We start from the raw sequence: 22,818 nt of genomic DNA, 5'->3' as shown, positions 1-22,818 counted from the left end.
TCATTAAAATGATTCTAAATGCATTCCTTAAATCTGGCAATAAGCTGCAGCAACCGTGACCTTTTACTCTTGTAAGTCTTTCTGTTTCATCCTTTCCTCAAGGTAGGTGATGACAAAAAATCAACTCAAGATGTTCCTGATTTCCAACAATCCAGAATTATATTAACACTAAGCCGCAGGATCAGGACCGTTGGTCTCCACACTCTAATTAGCTCATCCTTCAGAAACACATTCTCAGACATGTTTCAGATGGAGCTTTCAGGAGAGTGGGAAGGAACAAAAAGGCCACAGAGTCCTTGATCCGTGTACCTAATTTGCTTATGATTCAAGACATTTCTGAGATGCAGTTCTCAGCATTGTTTCAGCAAGAGTCTTACACTGACTTTGACCTTTGTTTTGATACATCGTATCAGTTCATCCTTGAGTCAGAGTGGATGATTTAAATATGCATTTAGGTCCACCAAAGCTAAAGATCAAGCAGAGGCTTTTCTCTCCTGCTGGTATCTTTTTAAAGAAAAGGTACGTGTTTCTAAATGAGCAGTACCTCTAACTAGGACACAGCAGGAGGCCTTTTAAATCTTACAAGTGAATGATCAGGGGAGTCTGGCAGACATAGCTGCTCTACATTAAAAAATGAAATTGTGAAGCATTAACCTACTTATTTGGATTTGGGACAGATGTTTGGAGGGAAAAAAACGAGGTGTTTAAAACCTAAGAGACAAAGAGACAAGGTTTCTTTCCTGCCCTTCCCGTGGTGAACCAGCATGCTAATTAAATTATGTGTTATTCTCATGCTAATAGCAGGTAAATTTACACCTGGTTTATCTCCCCCTGGGTGCAAAAAAGATCCTGAGCTGATATTATTGACTGATGAAGTCTCTCCTCATGATGACGCAGGAGGAGATAAGAATAGATGTAAAGTGTGACAGAGTTTTGGTTCATTTTACTCACATTTATGCAAACCGGTTAAAAAAGGAGTAGTAAATGAGATGGAGTGATAACAAAGACATCTGTGACCTGCTCTGCACTGCAAAACTCATTTCAAATAGGTAATTTATGGATTCACTTGGAATTAATTAATTGAATTGCAACTCAAAGCAGCAATAGCGACAATAAACCTCAGATATGTTGAAAGGTTGTCGCGATGACTGTTTTCTGTCCCTAAAAAAGTTCTTTCTAGCCGTGACTTTCAAAAACAAATCAGTGCAAATTAAGCCCCACATGCTGCCTCTGTGCGCTGAATGCGTGTGTTTTGAACTGTACAATTATCACTCTGCACATCTGTGAGTTAAACTCCGGAAAAAAGAAAACACACACTGGGGAATGTGATTTGTTACACATGGCAGGGCTGGTTTAGCCTGTATGATCTGTATCAGAGATTTGTGCTCACACTCTTGGGGGGGTTAGTGTGGAAACGGTGACCACAGCTTTGTGTTTGTAGTGGTTCTGGTGGGGGCTGAAACATTTCCTGGAAGTGTGGGTTTTTATGAATAATGAACCCCATTTGGGTCAAAGTTCCTGTGTGATTTCGACTTCATGATTGTTTAGCACTTGTAAATATAAACCAACAGAGGGATATTTTAGTGTTTCACACTGAAATTGTGGGACTTTAATGGAAGATGCACGAGGAAATGCTTCAAAGGACATCAGCGCATTGTATGAAAGATGCAGCAATGATTGTGGTGTGCTAGTTATTCATTTTTAGGTTAGTTATTTAAATAGTGTATAAAGTGGGCATCAAGGGGGCTTTAAGGGGAATATGATTCATATAGAGTAGATTTATATTTCCATTCGTGCTCTAAATAACATGTTGACATCATGATGAGGTCCATTTACTTAAGATAAAGAAACTATTTTAGATTCACATTTGTAAGATTTGGTAAAATGCATATGTAAGAACTATCTGTCACATCTAGGTGTCAAAGGTGTTAGAGAGCCTACGGTGGCTTTAAAATAGAAAACAAGAATTTACCTTTTTGCTTCCTGCTGAAGTGAAGGAATACTGCTGATGAATGGTAATACAGAAAATGAGTCAACACAGAAAGGAGATCGATTGGAAGGGGGGCTGAAAATAAAGCTAAAAAAAAATATTGATTTATATTGAAATCTAACATTAAAATTGACTCATATTTCACTTTTACCAGCAGCTTGGCTCCCACCTCCTTCTTAATCCTAATGTATGAAGAGCCAGGACTGTAAAATTGCTGGAAATACCAGTCAGTTACTGATTGTCCGAGGAATACTGCATGCCTGAGGTGGGTAATTGGATGATGGGCTTCCATGTCTGCAGGGACAGGCGGAATCCAGAGGAGAAATGGTTCCATTGTAGCCGTAATGAGTAACAGCAGGATACTTCACAAGTCCGATAACACGGAGCTCTGCACTGGGCAGACCTGTCGGCACTGATGGGGGATTTAAAGAGTCTGGGTGGAGGAAATAAAGTAAGACATGGCTTTATTTCTCTATATGCAGTCAGACTTCAAATATGGGTCAGTCCCTCCTGGCAGAGAGATCAGATCTGATTTGTGATCAGTTGAGTATTTTTGTAGCTCGAGGCTGGCAGCCGACTCCAGACCTAACTACATTTGACATCTTCTCAAAGGCTGTCAAACAGCTGTCACATAAATACGCAGCGAGTGTTTCAGAGTTAACTCACGGCAGCTTTGTTAGTTTATTGATGTCCAGCTCAAAATTAGAGATGGCAGAGTGTCTGCAGCGGAGACGTTCCTGCACACCTAATAGAGAGGGCAGGTATTTTAACAGCACACCAGTACGGCTCCAGTTGACTTACTTGGTTTCACGATTGTCTGGAACTAAAGTCCAAACTTCAGTGTGACAGAATCAGAAGTCACGTGTCTCCAGACTGAGGACGAATACAGTGACTCATGGACATGCGTCTGATTTGCTGTTGACATTATCGCAGTTGAACAAACTGCAACACATCAAATTCAGAAACATGATTTTCACTTAATATATATGCACAACCTGGCAACACAGCAGCCAGTGTAAGATGGTGTAATGGGCTGTTCGCAAGAAGACAGGGCGACTGGATGACGTATCTTTGCAGTGTTAGTGGACAACCTGTCTCTCGGGAGTGGCCGCAGTAGGCAAAATTTGTGCATCGATCAACATTCCCACCATAACTTTCTTTTCTTTCAAGCATTCTACTTTGAAGGATAAAAGGCACCAGAGCAAAGTGCCACCTCGGCATCGTCTCTGTAGATACGAGATGTCCTGTGGCCCCAGTCGCGTGAAAGTGCTGAGGCGGGTTAATGAGGTATCCTCCTGGAGGCCGAGAGTGGCTTGTCCATTTCCAAGGACTTGCCTCATTGCTTCAAAGGTTGGTGTTTATTAGGACCTTGAGCTTTTACTTTGGCAACATCATCATTACTCATTGAGATAACTCAATTTGAATCAGATTAAAGCTATTTGCAATTTAAACTCACATCTAATCACACATCACACATTAAAGCTGCATCCCATCCTCCATACCCTTTTTCATCCTTTAGCCTCCCTGGAGAAGCTTGTTTTGATGCTTTTCCAACATTTATTGACCCAGATACCCTCCTGTGACTTACAAAATTCAGACTTTATTATCCAAGTCCTGCAGCACGACCAGGCTCTGGCATGAGCACAATTGGGACACCAATTTTTCGTACTTTTTCACCTCAGTGATGGCCCAATGTTACGGATTTCCAATGATAGATTTTCCCGCTAAAACCCCAAATCTCGAGTTACAAAAGCCATCTCAAACTGTTGTTTGTGCTCCAGAGTATCGGTGTTCCATTGACCTCAGCGGTACACGTGCTGCGATGTCTCCGAGTGAGACAGATGGACTCTGTGATTCGGGGGTTGCTGGAGTAAACCAACCTGTGATCTGGGATTTGATGGTTGAAAGGATTGCTGGCTTGAATCAGTCAGGAGAGAAGTTAACAGAGGCATGAAGTGCAGGAGTAATAGAGTGGAAAGACGCGAGCAGCTGAGTACGCCGTGCCCAACAGAAAGGGCCAGAATGACACCCCGACAGTTTTTAGCTTCCAAAGCTGAAAAGTGAAAATGCTGCTGGCTCTTTACAACAAAATAAGTAAAAAAAAAAAAAAAAGTGCTTTTGTTTGTTACTTTAATCTGTATACAGTTTGTGACAGATTATGTATTCCCCGGCTTTAAAAGGAATTTCATACTAATCTGATTTAAAAGCATTTCTCCATAAATTTGGCGTTTTTTTTTCTGCGCACGTCTCAGAGGAATTATAAGACAGCAGGACTTTATCGGTGTGCATTACCTATCAATCCAGACATTCAACCTCTTTTCATTTCCTGCAAATGTAATGTAAAAAAGAAATGGAGCCAAGGATGGGGCCTTCGCTTTACCTCTCAGGTTTAAGACTTTATAACAAGAGTTCTTTTATTTATTTTAACCATTATTATCTTCCTTGTCTTTCCTTCTTTGGCCTTGTGGGATTAAAGGATTTTTCAGTACTATATTAGCTGATTTTTTTTTTTCTTTTTTTTTTTTTACATCAGATACCGACACTATTATTGAAACGAAATAATGTAAAATATGTGCCAACAGGTTATCGGGACAAAAGTGTGCCGTGTTCTGCGGTAATCTGATGTAACAACAGATAATCTGTTGCAGAATGCAGACAAGAACAAACAGGGCAGGAGGAAATGTAGCAACGAGATGGCAGCAAGAGATGGAGGGTGACTGGCGAGGTCTCTCCACACTGGAGAGCACTGAAAGAGCTGCACATTAGGATGGTGCACACTCACTTTGATTTCTTTCTGTGGAATGACATGTGGCCAAATGGCATCATCTAAAGTCTGGGTGTAATGGCATGACACTCATGGTAACATCCAGGGACTGCTCCTATATAGCAAACATGTAACCATTAACCTGAGGTGAAATTCAAACAAATGGAAGAAGTAAATGTGTCCTGCGCAATATGCAATATCTGAAAATGTTAGTGTGTTGATATCCCAGGTAAAAGCAAATGAAATAGAGTAACAGCCACATCAAGATGGGCTTGATGGCAGTTCCAGACAGGAATGCGGGCAACATAATGTAATGCAAATAGGTATAGAGTTACAAATTAGGCCCTGGGATCATACACAATGCTTATGAAACATACATACTCGGAGATGAACAGCATGGGCTTTTACCTTCCGGCGGATTCTCACAGGGCCCAAGCTGTTTTCACCTGGAGTGATTTGAGGTATTAAATGATGACCGGAGTCAGCAGAGGAAAGTCTCTGATGAAGGAGCGCCAAATAAACACCCTCATCAGGCAGGTATCTGCTCTCCCGATGTCCTTCATCCCCAACAGCTGATTGATGGATATTTTCTGATGAGTCCAAAGAATTGTAATGCCATTCACCAAACAGTATCTTCATTTTTTACAAGGACACCTTTTTATGTTATATCATTTTATGGGATAAAGGCACCGTTGTTTAAGATTCCAAAATCTTCAGTTCCAACTAAAGGAGAAGGTAAAATTCATTTTTATGCTCTATTTTGAAAACAGAATAGACGCTGTGTAGCTTAGGCTGCTTACTTTATAGCCCCAAAACAGCCCAAAGTTACATTTGTTACCGACAGCTGCGGCTTTAGGAAGTGATCCATTGACAATCTTCGTGGGAAGGAAATGAGAAAGAAAACTCAGGAAGATGCAGATCGACGTGCATACAGTCGCAGTAACCATCCAATTTCACTAATATTATCAATAAAGACACAAGATCTCCTAAAGGACCCAAACACAGCTCTGACATCTGTGCTAACAGTCTTATCACCTCCTGCAGATTGAACCGTCTGTCCTGACAGCGGTTAGAAACCCTGGGGGCAGAAATGCTCTTGTGACTGACTTAAAGCACCTCCTTCACTAGACATTATTCCTCCGGTTTATGCTCTGCCAGAACATCCTCAGTCCTTCCACCCATTCATTCTCGCCATCGTGACCAAACCCTGCTCTGTGTGAAGGAGATGAGGGATGAACACCTCCCCACAGGACGCTCTTTGCATGAGTTCATGCTTCCTCATTTTTCTGAACTGCCATCTGCTCAATTGTTCCACCACAGCTTTGGCCAGAGCACAGATCACGACCTTCATTGCAGAATCCCACCTGAATCCGGAGTGCACCTGTAAACTATCCATACAGCACAGCTGAGCACTGCGGCCGGCTGTGGATGGAGGGAATGAAAAGTGGTGAACGTTTCACCTCATTACTGACCCGCTGTATAAATAGTGTATTTTTGTATGAGTTTCTGTGCTCCGTGCCCGTCCTCTCCCTCTCCCTCTTCCTCTCCCTCTCCCTCTCCTCTCTATCCTCTACCTGTCCTCCCCCCTCTCCTCTCTCTCTACCCAGCCGGCCATCAGCAGGAGGGTCCCCCTACATGAGCCTGGTCCTGCTCAAGGTTTCTTCCTGTTAAAGGGGAGTTTTTCCTTGCCACTGTTGCTTGTCTGGGGTTAGGCCCTGGGATTCTGGAAAGCGCCTTGAAACAATTTTGATTGTAAAAGATGCTATATAAATAAAGATTGATTTGATTTGATTACATGCATCTCTTTAACAATCCAACTGGCTGAGCGTTTAATTTGACATGTCAATGAAAATTTGTAACAGATCTAAAAGGATTTACTGTGCATGTGTCAGCAGCAAACATGTCTTCTTTTTTTTTAAATTTAATTTGGACCTGGGGGTTTTAAATACTTGTTTGTGAAAAAAATTGCACCTTTAAAATGACCCAGGTTCAGCTATGTGAGGTAAACAGCGTCTCATTGGCGATAATCAGAATGGGCCAGATTCACCAATATGTTCTTAAGAATCTTCTTAGATTCTTTCTCAAGTTGTGTTTAAGAAGTTTTTTAAGAAAACCCTACGTCGGATTCACCAACGCGTTCGTAAACCCCAGAATTGTTCGCAGCTGTGTTCTTAGATTGATGAATGCCATCTGTTCGTAAATTGAAAGCGCGTGCCAGGTGAGTCTAATTAACATACGATTAGCATAAGTCACCGCCCACTAATGCCCATAAAAGGAACTGCAGCAGGACCCTGTCGACAGAGCAAAAAGCAGCCAAATGCCCAAAGCGAAATGCCCAAAGCTTGCCTCTCCACGCCTGATTTCTGACGCCGTGTTGAACAATCAAGAAAGGATGGCTAACACGCTTGATAAAATTGCCTCAACCCTGATGACTATAGCCAACACGCTTAAAGAAATCAACGAGAATGTAAAAAAAATAAGAATGTAAAAAAAAATAAACGTGTAAAAGCTGTGCTCGGATTGTGACAATAATGCATTTTATTCACAAACGGGCAATTAATCGCGCTCAAACGTGAGCCGCGTGCCTGCAGTCTGGCCCCATCATTGCGTCAGGACGCACATCCTCACGGGGTTGTGGCTCTGTGTCCAAACACATCCAGCGCCCCTTTAACATGCCGATGGTGCGTTCAATGGTGGAGCGACTGCGCGCATGCATCTGATTGAATACAATTTCCTGTCCTCTAATAAAATAAATCAAGATAAAATCAAATAAAAAGACAGTTTTGGCATGGTTTCCAATTTGGTTGATTAATGTTAAGTCATTGGCACATTTACGTAATTTTAAAATTCTCCGTAAATCACCAAAAATAGGAAATAAACAAATAAATAAATAAATATGACAGAATTATCATTGTAATATTGAATTTTATTTAACTGCACAAGAGAAGAAAACCCAACCATACAAACATGTCGGCACTGAAATGTGCGCAAGAGTACTCCTGAGTGTTCGTAGGATTTGTTCTTACCTACGAATAAATCCAGGATAAGAAGAAATTGGTGAATGCCACAATCTTCGTAAACTGTTCGTAATTGGGATTTAAGAACAAATTTGTTCGTAAGAACGCTTCGTGAATCTGGCCCAATGTTTTTTCATTAGCAGCATTTGCATGTTTCAGACTTTTAGACATTCAAATTAAAATGAACAACAACCCACTGGTTTTTTCCCCCAAAGAAGCTTATAATGAAGCAGCACACATCTTAAGTGGCTAAAAAGCTCTCCTTCATCTAATCAATGCTGAGTATTATACCTGCATACCATATGACAGCAGCAGCTTTGAGGAGATTATAGCCATTTTGAAAACTGACAATAGTGAATAGATGACTTTCAAGTGGGAAGGGAATGATATGAAGTAACAATTAATTAGACGTTTTCACTGCAGGCTTTGTACCTGGATGCTCATTACAGCGCACATCTTGAACATTAATTAGACTTCATGTTTGGGCTTTTGTTTGAGCCTTGTTTACGCTCAACTTCATCCTGTTAAACAGTTTTCCTCAAGTTTGTTTTGATGGTGTGGTCCAACTTTCATGTCACAATGCCACACAAGTAATTTCATATCTTGCACACTCGGGCCTTTATGATTGATGGGCACAGTTTAATGGAAAATGTGTTTTGTCCAATAACGTTGATGCTTTGACATTTTGTTTTTGCTGGTTATGTAGAGATATAAACAGTAATTGTGCAGCCTTCTGGTGTAATTCAGTTATTGTGGGAATTTCCTGTATAGGCTGTTCGATAGTTAGAGGGATATTCCATATTATTGATCTTCGTTCCTACCCTCACCTGTGGTCATGAGCTTTGGGTAATGACTGAAAGAACAAGATCATGGGTACAAGCGGCCGAAATGAGCTTCCTCCGTAGGGTGGCTGGGCTCTCCCTTAGAGATAGGGTGAGAAGCTCTGCCATCCGGGAGGAGCTAGTAGTAGAGCCGCTGCTCCTCCGCGTTGAGAGGAACCAGATGAGGTGGCTTGGGCATCTAGTCAGGATGCCCCCTGGGTGCCTCCCTGGTGAGGTGTTCAGGGCATGTCCCCCGGGAAGACCCAGGACACGTTGGAGAGATTATGTCTCTCAACTGGCCTGGGAACGCCTGGGGATCCCTCCGGATGAGGTGGAAGAAGTAGCTGGGGAGAGGGAAGTCTGGGCTTCTCTTCTTAGGCTGCTGCCCCCGCGACCCGACCCCCGATGAGCGGTAGAGGATGGATGGATGGATATTCCATATTATTTCTATAAAACTTATCTAATTGATTGCACTGGTTGATCGGGACAATGCTGACTACTTTTTTCTGCTAATTCGTTAATTCTATCCCTGATGGCAGGGACAGAGGAAAGTGTTGCTGCTCTCAGTGCACTGAAGAGAATGAGTTGGATTTGAGTGGTCTTGGCGACAAGTGATTTAAGGAAAATGTGAGAGATGTGAATAAGTTAAAATTGCTTGATAAATGTCTGCTGAGTGCTAAAAATTATGAACTTGATCTGTCACTTGCACAATTCTTAGTTCCGACAGGGCGCTTAACATTTGAGCAGCAAAAATAATTGCTTTTTTTACAGCTCTCTTATGAAAGAGAGACGAATGGAAAGTCAAAGGACTGAAATGGAGAAACATAATAGAATAGGAGAAACACAAATTGGAAATGGATAGGCTGGTAGAAATTGAATGATTGAGATGTGAGGCAGAGGACTGGGTTTGGTAAGGGACAGCAATTTGCCTGGTTATGATAAGACTGAAAATGCCAGGATATTAAATAGACCTGATGATATCAGTCATTTGTATCTCCTGCCTAAATCCAATGAAAAAAGCCCAGATGTGTTTATCAATGCTAACCAGAATTGCATAAACTAGAAATTGATCTGATGGTTAACAAAGCTCAATGTGTAATGTGTATTTTCAGGTAGAGAACAGGAGGCCTTTGTATCTTTAGGTGATGGATATAGGACATAAGATATTAGGTAAAATCCACTATTTTAAAGGAATATGAATTAGTTCCTAAAGCATCTTCTCATCTCGCTGGTGTAAAGCTTCTGCTGTTGAGGATTTTGATTTATGTATCTTGCGGTCTCAATACAGTTTAAAAATTCTTTGCCCAAGTGCGTAGCAACTTATCTTGCTAATCGTAGACATAAAACGGTCTCTGAAGCCACAGAAGTTGCCCATGGATTTGAACTAAAACCCCTTTGGTGACTGTGCAAGAGCCCAGTCTAAGAATGGGGGTAGCTTCAGAGTTTGACTAGTAATCTAGTGATCAAAGTAATTCTTGGCACAGAGCTTTAAAGCACCGTTTGACTAGTTCGCCCAGACTCACAGCGAATCTAGCAAAGTGTGAGTTTGCACATGCAACTGTGACTTACTTTGGTCATGTGGTTAGACCCCAGTGTGTGGTTCCTGTGTATGGCAGAGTGGTGGCAGTTAGGCAGCCTCCACAGGCTACTGCCAAGAAAGAACTTATGAGGTTTCTTAGAATGCTGGGGTATTGTCGTTGTTTCTGCCAAAACTTTTCCACTCTTGTAGCACCAATTTAAGTTAAGTTTGTGTGATCTAGTAAGCATCAAGAAACTGCTGAAAATGGCAGGTCTTTGTTGTGTTCTGCACCTGTTTTGACTGTAGCCCATTTTAATTGTCCTGCCATTTGAAAGGTAGATGCGAGCCACGTTGGAGTGTGTGCAGTTCTGATGCAGACAGATGGGAATTGATTTGAGAAGGCTGTGAGGTCCTTTGCTTTTTTGTTTGCCTGTGGGTGGTGGGAGGAGCCTGGAGTGGGCTGTGGAGTTAGTCATGAACACCTAGGCCGATTGCTGGTCTGGTGCACCTGAGCCCTGTGTGCCAGGGTAGTTTTCAAAACCCTCACGGTACCTCACTAATTCACTTGTCTCGAGCGATCTGCCTCCTGCCTGAAGCCGTTTCTCAGTTTGGTTTGATTTGAGCTTTTGTTAATGCACTTAATACGACACACATATGCACTCATGCAGCCAACCACACCACTGAAGACTGATTACACATGCTATTATTAATTTAATGAGCTTCTTCTTTAATAAAACATGTTCAATTCCATTCCCATTGTTGTGTTTCCTTGGTTGTTGCATCCTTGTGGCCCAGTTGTGATACCGTACATATTTTGTTTGAAGTAAAACCCAATATTTTTCCAACATTTTTATGATGGAGTATGGAGTAATTTGTCTTTTGTGTTATTACAGATATATGTACAAAATCAGTATTAAAAATTGCATCATTTGTCCAGCCATAGAAAACTAAAGTAATATCCTTTCAACCATTTTATTCCATCTTGATTTATAAGAAGAAATGTAAAATTTCTGCACTTTTATATAAATTGTGTTTTCAAGATGACAGGTATTTATTCTCTTTATCCAGAGCAGAATAGTGTGGGTGTAAAATTCAGGTGTCTGAAGCTGTCCACATCATATCTGCGGCTGTGCACTCAGAGATTAGTATGCTGCAACACAAACCAACAAACCTGCCGGATTAAAGTCATCGTCTGGCTTTATGACTAATCTGTGCTGCATTTTGTTTTAATTTCTAACCATTATTTCGCTTCCTTAGCCAATGCTAAAGTACCATATTCTCCTGGAATCCTCTCACGCAGGTTCTTTCAATTCAGTTGCCATGCATCTTGATGCAATACAGGAGCAAAATGTAGCTGAAAAACACAAACAATGGGGATTTTAGAAAGTAATATAATGTATAAATGGGGTTTGACATCCCCTACTTTAATCAACACCTAACTGTAACACCTGAGTGTCTAGAAATAATGCAGCTATTTTTGACCTTTGTTTCTGATGGGGCATAATGTCTCCACACATGACAGAATTTATGGTGTTAGATGTGGGGGCAATCTTGCTAACCTGGGGTGAGAAATGCCCCCAAGAGTCCCGTTGAGTTGCATTCGGGTGAGACCGACAGGCCGCAACGTGAGGTGGGGATCGTCTTTTATGTGCATGAGCTCCCCAATAGTGGTCTGATCCTCTGTGTCGAAGCTTTGTTGTTGGCTTGTATCGCTCACACTGTTCCTAAATGATTAAAAACTCTTAGTGTGCTAAAGTCATCAGGGAGTGCACAGATTTGACCTGGCTGGGAAGACAATTGAGACTGGGAATTATCCCAATATCTTTGTTAGACACGACGACCACGTCGCCGCCTGCAAATTAAAAACAAAAGCTCGGTTTGTTTTTTCTTTGCTACTTTGGTGAGAGGAATCCATTCGTATCTATGACAATGCCCTCCAATTCAGACCCAGCCTTAAGATCTGTTAGTAATACTTTGCTTTTTCTGGCCAAGATGATTATTCCTCTTAATCTACCCAAAGAGGCCAAAGAGTCAGCCAGAGCATAGAAACTGTGGAAATACGTCAGGGGATGCTTACATTCTTGGAGGCGAAATTACACTGGCACTGCTGCCGCACTTTTATTGTTTGATGATGGGATGCATCTTTTATGGAGTTATGTCTCCTGTTACTGGCAGAAATGGAAATTAAAAGCTTTCCAAGTGAAAAGAGAGGTTAAAACTAAATTAATCAGCACATATGGCTGTATTTTCTTGTCTCACACTGTGCAGTTCATTGTTTTGAGTGACATTTTTTTTGAATGCATCTTTTATATATGGGTGCATAAGTAAAGAACAAAATGTGCTTGATACACAATGAAGTATACAGTGGAACATTTTCAAAGTAAAGTGCATGTGTGTGGATGCACGGAAGCCATGTGGAAAAACTTGCACAGAGTGGAGGTGGAATACGTTCATAAGTTTAAGCTCTTGGGTCAACGATAGAGAACTGGAGGAAATATGATACAGAAATGGAAAAGGAGATCAACAGAAGGGTGAAGTGTAGAAATGTGTAAAGAGGGATGTGAGGCCAAAGAATATCAGCCAAAGTCAAAAAGAACATTCATGGATGTGGTACAAAAGAACGTTTGATGCGGAACAATTACTGTGTGGCAGTTGGAGAAATCAACAGGGGCAACAACATCAATCAGCAATCAAAAAAATTGCGTCTTGACCGTCTTTCCTTCCAGTCCTGCGTATACACTCACTGGAGAAGTGCCCACAACAGATCAATACTTTCAGTGATAATTGACAGTCAGCACTACAACTCAACAGAAGGCTGGTTTTGAGCACCAACTAAACAGAAAGGATAGAATCAGTTGGCCAACCAACAAAGTGGAGCTTCACATCCGACACCTCAACTGCTACAACTGGGGTTACTGGAAAGCCCCCAACATGCGCAAATTGAGCAACCATAGGTAAAATTGGCAATATGGGTGTCTGTAGTAGTAGTTCTGCGTTCCCTCACAAAGCGTGTCCTATTACTCAGCTGCTCTGTCTTCATGATGAGAGGTCATCTGCTGGCCTCTCTCGCCTAGTTAAATGCTCACTCAGCAGATTACAGTGCGCAATCCGACCCACCCCACCTGCTCTCATGCTGCTGCTGCTGTATTGATCTATGGGGCTTTTTGTGGAGAGATTCTCTGCAGTTGACACATCAAACAAGATAAGAGCTTCTCTCCAAATATTGCTAGGGATCGAGCCGAGGATGGGCACCATACTTTTGGAGTGGTTCCTGCCTGTTGATGACTTGCTGCAGGAAATGCTAATCAGCACACTTTTCTGTGGCGTGCTTTGATCACAGTTTGAATCCTCCGGTAAACACTTCATAAATATAGGATCTGAGGAAACGAGGGAAATTGTAAAATGTCTGCCATGATGCACAACATGATCCTGTGTGTGGGTTTGATGTGTTGGGAAGAATTCAGACTTATTAATAAATTAAGTCAAACAGCTGTGAAAGGAATCAGCACCCGAGGATTAGCGACATGCTGTTGGGGCCGAAAGATCAAACGTATAATGTTGTGACAACGCTTACAGCTGCAGGTGTAAAGATATGAAACATACAGCACCATCATCCTCAGGAAGGGATTTATTTAGTCATTAGCATGCATGCTGTTTTTCCTTTACATGTTTCTACAAAAACATCTTTCTAAACATTTTCAACTTAAATAACTGTCGAAAGTCTAATGTTTGTCAGGCTCTGGCAATCTGTAACCCATCCAGAGACAATCCAGACAGTAGTAAACACTATATAAACTAGGAAAGCACTCAGAAAGTGCAGACCTCCAACAAGCAGGTCATTTCCCCACATATTCTGACTTATACCAGTAAATATATACAGTGTATAAGCAGTAGTTACACAAGGTTACATAACATAGTAGGTTGCATGTTAAAATTCCCCCTAGAATCCAGAAGCTCACCATATTTTGTTTCTTGGCTAATTATCAACATATTTCCTGAAAATTTCATTATAATCCAATCATAACTTTGAGTTCTTTTGCAAATGTCGGCTGTCAGCCAAAGATACTTTCAAATGAACGTCTCATGCAGCTCCAGATAAACAGTAACCATAAAATCTTGTTGGAGAAAACTGGGGCAGATCTTTCAGGTCAGCCAAGAATTGAAGACTGTAAAAGGTCATTTTTATTTATTGGGATTGTTCAGTATTAACCAGGAGCTCTGTACTTCAGGTGGATTAGAACTCTATTAGATCTAGTCTTTGGGTTTCATTAAAGCCTTTATAACTTTGCCTTTTCAGTCTAAAAGGCCACAGCAGAGGTGGTTTCATTTCAGGATTTGTTTTGGTCTGATTTACGTCCCCATACAGTTATGAACAGACAAACCCAACTAAGAAGATATATTGCACACTCCTGAGGCCCAGCATCTGAGATGAACTGATCATAACAGACTCCACACACGCAAAGATGCCATTGACCCACAGAAACAAAGTTCAACTCATCAGCGCTACAAATAATGCATCTTTATACCGAATATATCACCCTTATGTAAAGAACCTTATATGAACGATGAAACCATTTTGAGTGTAAATTGTTTACTTAACATTCCTTATTAAGCTACAGTTGTGTTTTTTTCTTAATAGAAATAATCAGTCAGAGTTAGTCGGACATAAAACATCTTGACCAGCAGAAAACAAAAACCAGGATGTGGAATGTTGGTGTGACAGAGTGAATTAAGGGACATTTAGAATCTGCAGGAAGTTGCTTTTGTTAAGCAAGTGAGCTCAGATTAGACGATGTGTTAAAAACACTGATCAGTACATCGTGTGTATGTGGTGGTTGAACCCGACACCTGCAGAGGAGATCTGGAACATAAAAATGTTGGGCTGTCAATTGTTCTGGGACCAACGCAACTAGCTCACCGTGTTCTGGAAGAAATGTTTTAAAAACTATAAGATTAGGACACTACCACCAAAGTGTCAACAATAGCAACTCTATATTATCAAATTCACTCAACATGTTCCAACAAAGCTCAGGGTAGAGAGATTGTTGAAGGGTGTTGACTCCGTCAAAAAACAAATTAAAAATACCCAACAGATTGTACAATATTCAGTAACACTTATCTAAACATGAAAAACGGATTACATGTTTCCAGGATGCCATAATCAAAGCATCTAATAGAGATGAAGGCCTGGATCAGCCTTGAGGGCGTGCTGTGTGCTCAGGTTCCCTATAGATAATCAGCTCAGCGGTGTGTTTAAGAACAGCTAAAGAAAAAATGTTCAGACAGATTAAATTCTGGGAGAAGCTCAAAGTGAGATATGGACCTTATCGCCAATCGGCCATGTGTGCACACGTGTCCTCTGGGGTCTTATTTCTAATTCTTTACATTTATGCATTTGATTCACCAACATATAAAAAACTTTGATAAGATCTGAACTGTGATCTACAGAGATTTTACTTTCCTCTGAAAGAACACCAGATTTCCAAGTTCGAAAACTAGTTAATTAAATTCATCCATCTGCTGTGAAATCTTGAGATGTACAGTGAACTTTTAAACAACCGTCTTCCGTTCAACATAAAGATACATTTCATAGGATGAGGACAGATTCTCTCCTGTCTCCACAGACACGTTTGAACCCTCAAATACCAGTTCAATGAGGTCGTGCATTCACTAGCACAGTAGACCACGTGCCAAGCTAGCAAACAATATCCAGAACCCCTCAGCGTGTGAGGGTGAAGTTTTGATCACCCGCGCCGTTCGTTCACTAGACTCAGAGTAACCACACAAACAACAACAGTGCCTTGCAAGGGAGAGCTGACAGCAGTTCAAGCTTCCTCCGACAACTCTGCTCGTCTGCTGCTCGCTCACCTCTTTTATTGGTGCAAACAGAATGGGTGTCTAAACAGGATCTCATAACTCATTGCCTTCTGACATCTTCTCCCATCTTAACAAACTTCTCTTATCTTGACAAACAGGATACATCTGGATACCAAGCTTGGTTGTAAGCAGCTTCAGCACTTTTGCAACACATTCACACATTCTTCTTTCCTGTCAGTATTCCTCAAACACTCAAAATCTGCATATCATAGCATTTAAAGATAATGCTAATAACAACAATTACAATAATTCTTCTCACAAGCGTCACATTAAATTTACATTAAATGCAAACTGTGCACACTTCGCTTCTTCTGAGTTCATGGTGGAACTGAACAGTCTTCAAGAGACTTGGTTGTAAGTTGAATTCAGAACATTACAAAAGAGTTAAGCAGCACCAACAGCAGATGGATGTGTGAGTAGATATAATTATACGCGCATTATATGCCATTAACATATTCTTTGTGCTGAATTTTCATCCCAAACTTCTCTGGGTACTTCATGCCTGTCAGAAAGATCAGATAATTGCATTCTGCACCAGTTTTAATTTAGGAACGTGTTATGTTCTGCCGACATGGACACACCACAACTGTTTCACTGTTAATTGGCTACAGCTGCGCTTTAATGGCTCACTGCTGGGACTCACACCACAACCGACTGACATGTCTCCTTTTAGCTCCCTTTAAAAAAGTCATTTCACACGTAGTAAATGTGACATGTTAATCAGATGGAACCAACAAGTTTACTTCAGCAACCTGAGTAACAATCACCGAGATAAAACTGCAGATGCTAAAACAAGACAACAAACAGAAATAAATCCTTTTTCTTCTTCAGACATGGGGGATGGATACAATGTGTAACATGCCCTCTGCAGCCTGTGATGACCTTTTTTGGAGACTTGCTAGGACGGCCAAACCTGGGTATATTGGCTGGTGTTCCGAGTGTGGAATGGTTCAATTCCCATTCTTTTGGAGGTCTTTTTCGATCTCATTCCAGATTTAGAAGCTGCTACAAATGTTTCTGATGGCCTCAGAAGGCTCTTTGGATGTCACCGTGGTGACCACTCTCATGTCAACAGTCAGAAAGAAAAAGTGATGCGATACACCAGTGTTTGATTTAAGTGGGAATAAATAAGTACCGGTATTCCTCACCAGAAATGACTTTAAAATGACTTTTAAACAGCTTTGTTGTCATTTGACATGAATCTCTTAGGTTTGTTGAAACTAATCCTATTTATGCAAACACAATGTTAAAATGGATTAGAAAACACTATTTCAGCATCTGCCTCATCAATAAATTGTGATGCAGGTTAGAGTAGACAAGAAGTGCTGAAAAAACATTATAGGAAGCCGATTTTCCAGGAGGAAAAACACCAGCGCTCCAGATCGAAACTTAAGTCATTACTCCCGTTTCTGTCTGTGGCATTAATTTGCCCCATCAAGTCTGTGAGGAATGGCGGGCATAAGTGAAGCATGCTGTACTGCTAAAGGGAACACAAAAAACAACTTTAAGGCTTTTATATGCCAAGTGACCTCTTATTTGACCTCCACAAAAAAAAAAATCAATTTGCTTTCTCATCTCCCCACAGCAGGTTTTATCTGTGGGCAGATTCATTCATTTCACAGTTAAAAAATAAATAATTAAAGCTGCCACCTCCGCTAATTGAAGCATTCTCATCGAGCGCACAAAAGCTGAGGCCATTTATGGGACCTTGAAAAGCTCCACATCTTCTTTTGTTCCTCTGTCCAGGGTATAATAATTTAATGGTTTAGAGTCTGACGCCACGGTGACACAAGATACAGCAGAGGTGGTTCCATTAGCGAAGATGCGTCCGCGCTGAAAACATTGATACAGCGAGAGCACTTTAGCTGCAAAAAAAGTGGCTTCTTTTGCTTTGACTGTGTGAAAGGATGCTGTGAGAAATCTCATGACTTCATTCAAACACGTCTGAAACAAAGGAGACGGCCACTGCTTCTGTGGTCTGTAGGACTCAAAAGCTGCATCAGAGTCTAATAATTCACCTTCCTTTGCAGAGGAACAGTCAGAGCAGAATGCGGATGATACACGAGAAACGATCAGCGGAACATTTCAAAGTAACAGATGTAATGATGCATTTAAAAGGGAAGCAGAACTGAAGTTCCTGATAATGAGGTTGGACTTGCGTGAGGAGAAAGGAAGCAAGAATTCAGGTTTTTTTCTGGGCACAGGATAGGTGTTCACTTGTATAACATCCTGAAGTGGAGTCGAGCCAGAGAGGTAAAACAACATGTTTTTAGTCCAATCAGGGATCTCGTCAGCTCATCAGAAAATAGACAGCAAGAACCGAGGAGAATCAGAGCAGGGAAAGTATTAAAGAAGTTTTCAGGAATTTAACACTAGTTTAAACTTAAAACAGACACAGAGTCTGACTAAAGTTGCTGCCACAAGCTGCTCCATTCGCACCGAGAATCGTTAAATACTGAAAACTGGAGGCTGGTTTTATGAACTCCGGTGAGCTTTAACACCAGGTCCTTAAATTGAAAACAGGGCAAAACAGAGGGGACGATCAGGAGACGGTTGGTGTGACAGCTGAACCAACTGAGGCTGACTACTTTTAGGCAAATCTTTTCTTGTTCTGCTCCACAGTTGCCGCACAGAGACAAAAGAAAAGAATAGGAAAAATACCCGGGGAAGAGTAAATTACATAAGAAATGTAGATTGAGCGCTGCCATTGCATTTGGGGAATTTACACAGTCAGCTTTACCTGCTTTTGATATCAGGGAGTTCCTTTTTTATGGTAAAATCTAAAACTTTAATGTAGATTTTCTTTACCACAGGGAAAGTCAGAGTGAGGGAGATGGTTCTGATTGTTGGAGACCAGCTGACTGAACCAGCAGGAAATCAGGAAATTCTGACCACTGGGACTCTATGTACCATTCTGTACCATAAGAGACTTTATGAATATGTATTTATGGAATAATCTGGAACAAAAATGGGAGTCTCAAAGCTGTCCTGCGGGGTCCTGTCCCACCAAGGAGACTCAAAGCCAGGTTTTTCTGTCCTACCAAGGAAACTCAAAGCCAGATTTTTCTGTCCCACCAAGGAAACTCAAAGCCAGGTTTTTCTGTCCCAACAAGGAGACTTCCAGTCAAGTTTTTCTGTCCTAACAAGGAAACTCAAAGCCAGGTTTTTCTGTCCTAACAAGGAGACTTCCAGTCAAGTTTTTCTGTCCTAACAAGGAAACTCAAAGCCAGGTTTTTCTGTCCTAACAAGGAGACTCCCAGCCAGGTTTTTCTGTCCTAACAAGGATTCTCAAAGCCAGGTTTTGCGAAACATCCATGTGAAAAATAAGTTTGAAAAATAACCTTGCTATGAAATACCATTAAAAGCTGTGAAATACCATTAAAAATGATTCATTTTAAAATCATTACCAGCTAGATGGTGTGTGTGTGTGTGTTTTATTGGTTTTAAAATATTTTTCTTCTGAGTTGGTTCAGCGTGCTGTTGACAATGAGCAGGAACAGTCATGTACAGTAACAGCCACAGTCTCATCTTTGTATAGTAAACAGGTCAATAACAGCAGGTTCTGTGCAGTTCCTTCAGAGTGTAAATGCATAAAAACATTCAATCTGACAACAGCCAGACTAAAACAGCAGGCTCATCATTAGCGTGCACCACATTGTCTATAATGTGATATAAGTGTTAGCAGAGACAGTGGCAGAGTTTGTTTTCCATTATCATATACTGGAAAAACAACTAAACCAACCAATTGGAGAGCTCTCCATTAGCATGCTAATCAATATAGTGTCAAGACTAAATTAAGCATTTGAGTTAGTGTTTGAAACATTAAAATGCTAATATGTGTTGCATTAATTATGCATTAATCTACTGTATGAAAATAAATCAATATATATATATATATATATAATTATGGGTGCTAAATTTCGATTTGTTAAACTACTGCTGCCATCAAGCAGCCACGGCAACACTTTCCCCGGAGCTTTGCAGCTAAATGAAACAATTTATTGTTGTAAAATATTTGTTTAGTCTTTTAATTAAGATAACTTTTTATTCAATGTTCTCTTTGAGGGGAAACTGGTTCTGTACAAAATATAATTATACTGACGTTGATAGGGTTTTTTGTTTGTTTAAAAAAAAAAAAAAAGCAGACCAAGGTTGCAACAATAAATGTATAATATGTCACAGAAGAAGACAACCCATGTCATAGGTCTCTTTTATTCTACCTGTATTTTCCCCAATTCTTCTCAGGAAAACAGAATTGCTGAAGAATGTAACACTATAGATAAAGATTTTATTTAATGGTGTTTTCTTGTTTGTGCTTAGCTGCATGCGGATAATAACTATAATATAAGGAGCGTCGTCACCAGTTTGTCTTCCAGGGCTGAGACACAGGCTCTCACAAACAGATAGCAGCATCCCAAGTGACACACTGCAGATGGACAACTACAACAATCTGTTTCCTGGCATCTCCATAGGGAAGCAAATAAGTACAAAAGTGTTTGTGTGGAGCAGCGGTGATCGTTTCCCGGCTGTTGCAGCTGCTATATTCCTTTTTTAATGTTAATACCAAAAAACTTGTTATACAATAAGAGACTAACTTCAAAATTTGGGTGTTAATATAAATATTTTTAAGTGATTTCTTGTCTCGTCTTCTTGCCAGTTCATTGCTGGTCCCTCGTAAGCATTTGTGGGTTCTGTACCTTGTTCACGGGTACCACGGCAGAACTGAAGGTGTTCTGACACCTTCCCCTACTACCAGATCACCTTTGATGTTTTGTCTGCATTGGGGCTTGAACTGAGAACCCGCCGCTTCCCAGCCCAGTCCCCAACAGACCAAGTTCCCACCGCCATAGTTTTTAAGTGATTTAGTCATTTCATCTGAAAAGAATGCAAAAATCCAAACATTTGAAAGTTTGCGGTCAGATGAGGAAATAGAACTGTTGATACTTGCAACATTTTTCCCCTCATTGATGAATGTTTGGGATCTGTGTCAACGTAATACTATTGTAAAGTCCTGTTATTACATTTGAGAGGAAATTAAAAGTCAAATGTGATAGAAAAAAAACAAATATTTAGTTTTAAAACTACTATTGCATTTGTTTTAATGCCTGTCGGAATCCTATATTTGTTGGTTGTGCCTAAAGATGTCAATACAGTCCCCATAATAATTGGTGTTTTTTTTCTAGTATTGAAGGGAGAGTTTGTTAAACAGCTTATGTTAATGCATAAATGCAGATGTGAGAGTAACATTAAGAGTGAAAAATGCATTTAAAAAACAAAACAAAACAACCCAACGTTATCCTCATAAACCAGCCAGAAACAACTCCCGTAAAGAAAAAACACGGTTTGTGCCGACTCCAAATCCTTAATCACAAGGACAAATGGGGGAAGCTCGTAAAAGTCCAGCAGACACCGTGTGTGTACAAGGAGCCGTTTATTACGAAGACACACAACAAACAGACGTGTTATTTCACTGCTGCAATATTTATAAAACAGCTTGAAATAAAGTCCCCACCATTCATCCAACACATGCTCCAACAGAAACACCCGTCTGGCCAAGACGTGCAACAGTTTATGGAGACAGAATACTCACATTGTTTTAGTGTTTGGATTTTTATTTCACTGCAACAACTTCTAAGAATTGACAAAAGGAGCTCAGAGGAACATAAGTTCTGCAAGCTACTTTTTAGTTTGTACACTGGGATCAAACCTTAGAGTTCTGCTGAAAAGATTAAAAAAAAGAGAGAATAATAATGATATGTGTTGGCTCCAGGTCTGTGTTACTGGCCTAAATGTGTTTTGGTTCATTGATTTTCAAAACCACAGCATCCAGTGAACTAGCCTCTTTCACCCCAAACCAAACACTCCATCTTATACATGAAGAGGAAGAAAATATGTCATTGTTGAAGAACAACACATCTGTCTGTATCCCGGCAGCCAAAACTCCGGATTATCCATCAGGTCAAGGTAGCAGAGTGCCAAAATGTGGAACCTCCACAGCTCTGACTGAAGAATCGCTCCTTCTGCACAGAGTTAGTTATCTAAGAAATCACCTTTAGACCAAACAGTGTCTTAAAGAAGCCAATGATGCCCTGGAGTCTGCAGGAAAATACCCAAACATCATCAAATGGCTCATTTGTCCCCCAGTAAGACAAATATCTTCTCTTCTTGTGTCCACGTGTGAAACCTGTGTAGTCCACAGACGCAGCACGCGTGGGGAAGCTAATCTCATCCGGTGTACCCCACACAGATATGGGGAAGGCATGCATGAGAAGAAAACTCAAAAGAAACTCAGCTCTACTGGAGGTCAAGCTCAGAGACCTACAGCATAACTGGCAACACCTGCACAGTATTCACAAATTATTGCAACTAAATAGCACCATTAAGGCATTTAGTCACCACTACGGAAAACACTGCATGGCCGGAATCCCCCCCCCTTCATCTGATTCTGATCCACAAGCATCACATGATTAAGGCGTGTCACCCCCCTCTGCTTCCCCTGGAGACAACTGTTCCCAAATCCCTGGTTCTGAGGTGTTCCTTCCACACCCACTCTTTCTTCTGCCTGGGCTTTGATTATTTGGCTGGGGCTCGGCCGGATCAAACGATGGCCAGCTAAAGATTCCCCAGAGGTGAGAGCAGAGAGGAGGCAATTTCTGCAGCACCACCCACCAGTGTGGGGCAAAGATAGCGCTGAACCAAATGGCACCCCACAGGAAGCTGCCATCTGTTTGTGGACCCCCTTCAAAAAATAAAACACATCACAAGATTCGTTATCCTTTGATTCAATTCCAAACCAAGTAAAGTGTAATTCCCCCCCCCCCCCCACACAC

The 22,818-nt window shown here is 41.0% G+C and overlaps 1 long non-coding RNA gene across 4 annotated transcripts in view; it reads right to left on the bottom strand.

The window, feature by feature from the left end:
• The window catches only part of LOC105417403 (uncharacterized), a 42,799-nt gene that overhangs the window by 6,148 nt on the left and 13,833 nt on the right, over positions 1 to 22,818 (bottom strand). For 2 of the 4 annotated variants that reach the window (XR_003890792.1, XR_003890793.1), the window contains one exon: positions 10,321 to 11,465. The exons of 1 other annotated variant lie outside the window; for it this stretch is intronic. This is a non-coding gene — a long non-coding RNA (uncharacterized lncRNA). Of the gene's footprint in view, positions 1 to 10,320; positions 11,466 to 22,818 lie in introns of those variants that run through there. One more of the 4 variants, XR_965080.2, reaches the window with a different exon arrangement.

This window comes from Takifugu rubripes, chromosome 14 (genome assembly GCF_901000725.2).
Source record: "Takifugu rubripes chromosome 14, fTakRub1.2, whole genome shotgun sequence".
NCBI lineage: Eukaryota > Metazoa > Chordata > Actinopteri > Tetraodontiformes > Tetraodontidae > Takifugu > Takifugu rubripes.
The sequence above is the reverse complement of the archived record's forward strand: the minus strand, read 5'-3'. Positions and strand labels throughout refer to the sequence as shown.